General features: G+C 40.1%; 1 long non-coding RNA gene across 1 annotated transcript; it reads right to left on the reverse strand.

Annotated features, from left to right (window-relative positions):
* Positions 1-3096: 3096 nt before the first annotated feature.
* On the reverse strand, positions 3097-6600 carry LOC139082788 (uncharacterized). The gene is made up of 2 exons (XR_011539028.1): positions 6296-6600; positions 3097-3880 (listed from the first exon to the last, which is right to left on the reverse strand). It is a non-coding gene; the product is annotated as an uncharacterized lncRNA (long non-coding RNA).
* Between the last annotated feature and the right edge of the window lie 272 nt (positions 6601-6872).

A 6872-nucleotide genomic window follows, 5' to 3' on the forward strand; every position in this document is an offset into this window, starting at 1 on the left:
ACCAGCGTGAGGTGTAAAGAGGTATAAGGGCTAGATATCACACGATTTGGTTATGGATGATTATGGTTTGGTTTGACTGGAGTACAGGATATGTTTGATAAAAAGGAGATATGGATAGAATTAAAAGCAGGAGAACTTAATATTTATTGTGAACCTGTGATATTTTGGCCATAGTGTATAGAAATTTACATATATTACTTTATTTATCTTCATAACCATACTATCAGGATGGGCATTATGACCACCAATTTAGAGATAAAGAAATTGAGAGCTAGAACAATTATAACTTGATTTAAATCAAACAGAAAATAGATAAGAAATCCCAGAATTTAAACACATGATATTGGATTCTTTTGACTACAACATGTTGCATCATAAACAGTCAGATGAGACCAAACTATCACTCTTAAATCACAGCCTTAGAGGTTCCTGGGTTGATGCATGAATTGCACAAATTCATTGCATCAATTGTCCCCAAAAGTAATTTAAGAAGCAGCTACTCAAAGTTTTTCATGCTATTCCACCTCATCCATCACATCTTCTGGCCCTGATAAGAAAGTACAAGTCAAAAATACTTCGGTTTTTCCTTCCAGAGTCAGAACTAAATGTGATAAGTCCTGTCCAAAAGCTTGCAATAGGGTGAGGGCGAAGTAGTCTCACATTCTGCAATGTTTTGCCAAAATCAGTGGTAGGCATAACATTAATTATTCTTCAATCATATATTGATTCATTAAAATCACTTAACAGTATTATATTAGTGATAGGAAAATAGCAATACTAAATGGGTTTGCACTCTTTCTCAAGTTTATTTACTTTATTTTTATAAAGTACGCAGAATTTCTTGTGTTTTCTGAAAACTTAATCATGAGGATTAACTAAATGATGTATGAGAAAGTGGCTAGCCCAGTATCTGACATATTTAGATTATTAAATGTACATTAATTCATTTATTCATTCACACATATAATGTAATTACAGTTCATTAATTGAAACAAGTCAGCTGTGGGGAGTTCGTTTAGATATCAAAATATTGTCCATGATACTCACTGCATGAATTCATCCCCTCAAAACATGTAAATGTCTTTTCAGACAAACCTGACAGTGTAAAGTGCCAGAAGGCAGAGTCATTTCTTTCTACACTTGCCTTGTAAGAACAATGCCACCAGTAAGTAGATACTGGATGCTCTTGACAAGGATAACTAACGGATCTTCTGTTTTGCCCTCTATGCTCCAAATAAACAGCCCCAATTATCTGTAATTTTGTTTCATCATTTATACTTCCTATCTTTCTGAGCATTTTGACTACTACTGACCACTCTCAAAACCGTCGCTGTGTTTGAGGATCGACAGGAATATTGAGGGTAAACAAACTTCAAAACGGTAAAATAATTCTCAGATGTAGTTTCAGTAATAAAAAAACATAGTTTTGGTGAAAATATGTTATCTTAGGTTGGGTTTCCTAAACAAAAACTGAGTAAGGTGTATTCTTCAAGTGGTTTACTAAGGAGACATCGGTAAGGAAGTGAGGGGAGTAGCACCGGGTAGGGGAAGAACCTTGGTAAAAATCTGGGACCAGTCAGAGTCTAGCCACAGCTTGATCTTGTGTGGATCTCTGGAGAATGGATAGCACCCCAGAATTGTCTTGATTTGAGACAAGGTGGTGGGACATTTACACTGCATACCAGTCAGTCATTGACTCTGGAGGGTAAAACCTCCCAGGAATCCCTGGGGGAGGTGACGTGTGTCAGTCTAGAACAGTTGTTCTCAACGCACGGTCCCCAGATCAGCAGGATCAGCATCACCTGGGAATTCGTTAAAAATGATTGTCCCTTGGGCCTCAGCCCAGACCTACTGAATCACAAACTCTGGGGGCGGGGCCCAGCAATTTGTGGCTTAACAAGCTATCCAGGTGATTCTGATACACACTAAAGTTTGAAAACCACCGGCTAAGGGCAGTTCTCCAGAGGAGAAAGCTGTGAGCCCTTAGCAGCAGTTCCTCACAGTACCGTGGGTTCAACAGCTCTGTGAAGGGAATTGGAGTGGACCACCAATAGCACCCACTACACATGTTAAACTGCTTCGGCTATATTTTGGTAAGTCATCTCTCTTGTATTAAACAGTGTTGGAGCTTCTGTAAGTTTGGTAGTTTAATATCTGCCTCACATGCATATGCCAGACATTCCTCATTCTAGAGAACCCCATAATACACCTGAATCACTTTGCCTTGGACCCTGCCTTCCGCATCACCCCACCCCCCTTCTTTGCAGGAGTGCTCCTCCTAGGGACCTATTTTTCAAAAACAAACCAGCCAATCCAGAGTTCACTTCCCCAACCAATTGGGCTCTCACACTCCAGGCCACTACACACCTGCCCTAATGACCCTAAGGGCCAGGTACTGGATAACTAGAGAGAGTCCCTTTGCCCCAGAGGCCATTGAAATTATTCAAACTAGCCAACCCTAAATCTGCTTACCCTGCCTTACCTGTTCCTTCCTGAGGACACCACAATAAAGACCCTCACCCAGATTTCCTCTCCCTCCTTCTGCCTCCTGAAGGACCTGACCCTCAGTGCTTCCCTGTGTGGCCCCCTGTGGCTTGGCATGGCTCCTCCCCTTGGGAATTGTAATAGTTTGTTACTGTTTTCAATGGCAGTCATTTTCTTGATCTGTTGGCCTTACTGTACCTCAAATTTTCTATTAATATGCTATAACTTAAAACACTTCTTTATCACAAGCCACTCCATAAGGGTGCACATGAGATTCAGAAGGTGGATTGAGGAGTCATACCGGTGTGTGTGAGAACAGTTGGCAACTCACGTCCATTGATTGGGAGCAAAATTTCAATTTGGGGTAGTTAAGGGAAAAAAGATTCCAAACAGACGCCATATAAAATTCTACTTCACATAACTCTCATAATGTGAATCCCCTTTCCTTTTACACAGAATTAAAATTCACAACAGAGATAGGGCAAATATTTGAGTTTTCTACATGAGACTTTGCCTAGAAAAGAAATTCAACTTGTCCTCTATGCCAGAATTTAAATAAACTTTTCCTTGAAACATCACACTTTGGTTGCAAGCATCCTTTTCATGCTCACATGCAAAACGTAGTTATAATTTTTATTATAAAAGCTGTAGTATGTATATTTATGATCAGAACAAAATAACAACAAATAACTCACTGGTTGCTTTCACAGTGAGAATGTGTATGCCAAGGCTGAAACAAGGTGACAAATAATAATAAACATTAAATAAAAATACTGAATGTAAAAAAGAATGTAATTATATAATGAAGCAATTTTCCTGCAGTAAGTAATGTGACATGCATTTTTTGGCATTGATTTTCATTAAGCATTTCTATGAATTGTTCAGAGTCAGAAGCAATACTTTATTAGATGTTGATTCTTCTTTATCAGTGTATGTTTCAATTCTGAGTGAAGATATTTTCTTTATGAAAGACGTAGATTCAAAAGCATAAACGCAGTCCCAGCTCTGGTGACCTTGTCTTTCAGGTATTCTCTGCTGTGCCAAACTGTGAAAACTGCAGGAGATCCGTTCATCTTCATCATATGTGTTTGATAGCAATTATTGAATTTTTAAAATTAAATAGTTTGCAGGCTATTTTAGAGTCCAAAATTTTCTGCCAAATTTTCTATCTTGTGAGTGATTTATTTGTAGGTCCAAAGCACCAGAGCCTATAAAGCTGTGGCCCAAAATATTCTCGCTCTCTATATAGATTAAAAGGTTTATCTCACTGGAGATGCAGCTAATTCTTTGCACTGATGCCAAAACCCAATGGTGTGTGACATGGACAACAGGTTATATAATCTCCAGTGGTCAAAGCTGGGCTGGACATTGGTGTCTTTCTCCTTTGTGAATTATTCTATGGGAAACAAAAGAGTTTTCAGTTACTTGAGTAATGAATCATTACCAGCATAACTCAAAACTTAATTTTACTTCTGATTTTAGCAGGACAACGGGAAGAATAATGTTCAATTGTTTACAGGGCTATTATCTTAGCTTTTAACCTGGAGGAATGTTTGATGAGCTTATCATTACCAGGCAAGCCTATCCCACACAGTGATGATATAAAAGAAGCCTATATTCCAAGACACATTGATTTGTTTATAAGCTTTAGTTTATATTTGGAGGAAAAAAGATTAAGAAATACAATTCAAAATCCACAGTATTTTAAATACACTACTCTCCCCACCTTGTAAACTTTTTAAGCATAGAAAATTGCTTTCTGTATGTGCACCTCCTGATTTATTGTTCCATCACTCTCCTAACAAATTCAACTAAATGTGATGATCGTGGTAAAACAAGGATAATGGTAATTATTAATAATGTAGCTGTAATTTCATAAATGTTTATAGGTGTCAGGTGTTGTCCTAGGTGATTTGGATATATATTATTTTACTTTATTATGAGAGCAACCGTATTGGGTTCCTTTTCCAGATGAACCTGAGTTGAGCTCCAAATCCTATGTATGGGATGCTGGAATCCGGCAGACTGAGTTCAAATCCAAGCTCTGCCACTGACAAAGTAGGTGACTATGGACATATTAGTCGACCTCTAACACACATTATTTGACCTTTAAATAGGTGACAATTTAAAGGACCCTTAAAGAAAAGGTTGTTTTATAATGTGAATAATGCTTCTGATATACACTATTAGGTTTACTGCTGTAATGTCCTTTGAAGGGGTCCTCACCTATCCATACCCACAGCTGCTTTATGAGTCTGTATCCTCATATATTTCACCTACATAAAGCCTGTTCTCTTCTTCTGCCACCAGTGGTATTCTAGAGCAATCTGTACTGGCTTGTGAGAACACAACTGTTAAATATTCAGGATTTCTGAAATCTGGTTATTAAACCAGTGGCAGCTTTCAATCAGCCATAGTGGGATTATTTACACCAGGGAAATCTGTAAATTCTGCAAATCAGGGCTTTCTCCCACCCATGTCCCACTGGAGATCCACTTGACAAGCACATCAACCTTTACACCGCTGGCAGAGGAATATTCAAAAACATCTAATCACTTCTTGATATACTACTTCTATTCACTTCCCAATTCCTAGGGTCCAAACTACTTAGGATTACTTACAATCATTTTCATAACCTGTATGCAATGAGTCTTTCTAGCCACTCCAACTCTCACTTTTTGGTTCACACAATGTGTTTACACTGTGTTGCAGCAACTCTTACCTCTTATTCCCCAAACATACTATGAACTGCATGTCTCCATATTGTCATTCATGCTGTTTTGTCTGCCTGGAACTCCCTTCATATAATGTATACTAGGTAAAAATATTTTCTTCATGGTTCAGCTTTGTCTTCTAATCTGTGTAACTTCCTTAAAGCCCCTCCTACTCCAGGAAACCCCCACATTAACTGTTTCTTATAGCACGTTTGTAAATGTGAACATTGCACTTATCACACTCATTTTTATTTGCTTAGTTATCTAGGTGAGTAGATCCAAGTTCTGAGATCATGGCTTATTACCTAGAGGAGGTGTTTGTCAAATAAAAATTGTACCAGAGGGAGTTAAACAGACAAAGATGACTTTACTCAAAACTATTGCACTAGGAGAGAGGGATTGAACTCAACTCCCCTAAAAGAAAACGTAAGAGAGGTTTTAAGCACTGAGGTGAGCTAGTGGAAAAGTGCTAGAGGATGTTGGAGGACTGTGGCTGGTCAATGCGATTACTGCCATCTGTGTTTGCTAATTGGCAATTATCAAATTTGGGCTTTTACTTCCCCACAGAGACTGAGATATAGAGATCTTGTCAAGATGGCGGCATAGGTGGACTCTGAACTCAACTCTTCCCACAAACACAACCAGGTTACAACTATTCTTGGAAAAATTACCCCAGAGAGAGAACTGAAAACTGGATTAAAAGAAGCCCCACAACAAGGGACAGTCCTAACTGAGGTGGAAGAGGCAAAAATTCCTTCTGGAGAGAAAAAAGCCACCTTCATGTGTGGTGGAGCTTCACAGTCAGCAAGGTGAAAGCAACCCTAAAGTACACAGCTCTCCCTGAAGAGGTGGGGACCTGGGTGGGGTCATGTTACTGCTATAAGCATCCTTCAGATTTAGCACAACTGAGAAAAGTGTCATACTATCTGGCTTTACTGGCTACTGACTGCAATGGGGAATACCCCCAGGAAAGCTATAGACATAAGTGGAATAAAGCCAGTTCTTAAAGGGCCCTTTCACCAATTCAGCTGTCTCAGATAGCAACCTAAAATCATCAGAAATAAAAGTGCACAGTCCTTTAGTGAAAAGAGACTCACCTGATAGGCTCTGGGTGCATCTTGGTGAAAGATGAGACCTCTCTGGAGACTGAGACATTGGTTTTGGCCATTGTTGTGACCTAGTACAGGCATGCCGACACAGACGCCATTGGAGTTCTTCCCCTGGCCTGTTAGCCCAGGAGTCTGCCACACCCACTAGAGTGCAGACTTAATCCAATTCAGCCAGGGCAGGCAGCCTGCCCTAGGGACTGGCCCTGCAAACAGCAAGCTCTTGGGAAACTTTTCAGCCTGCGTAGACTGAATGCCTAGATTCTCTACAGGCAGACAAGTGTGTCTGCCTCTGTGGGGCAATGTCTGTGTGAAGGACAGGTGAACTGAAGGGGGCATTAATGGAGAGGTGGAGGCCTCTGCAGTGGGTGACTAGTTATGTTCTAGGGGATTGTGAAGTGTGCATGGACCAGGACTGTGTTGATGGTGTATGTGGACCTGTGAGGGGTGGGACTTTTCAGTGGCAGAAGACCTGTGCTTCACAAACAGCCACAAAAGGGATCGGCCCCACCTGTCAAAGCCTGAAACAATTGGTGCCCCCTGTGCCTGGGGCCAGCCCCACTCAGCT

The sequence above is a fragment of the Equus przewalskii genome, chromosome 4 (assembly GCF_037783145.1).
Source record: "Equus przewalskii isolate Varuska chromosome 4, EquPr2, whole genome shotgun sequence".
Taxonomy (NCBI): domain Eukaryota; kingdom Metazoa; phylum Chordata; class Mammalia; order Perissodactyla; family Equidae; genus Equus; species Equus przewalskii.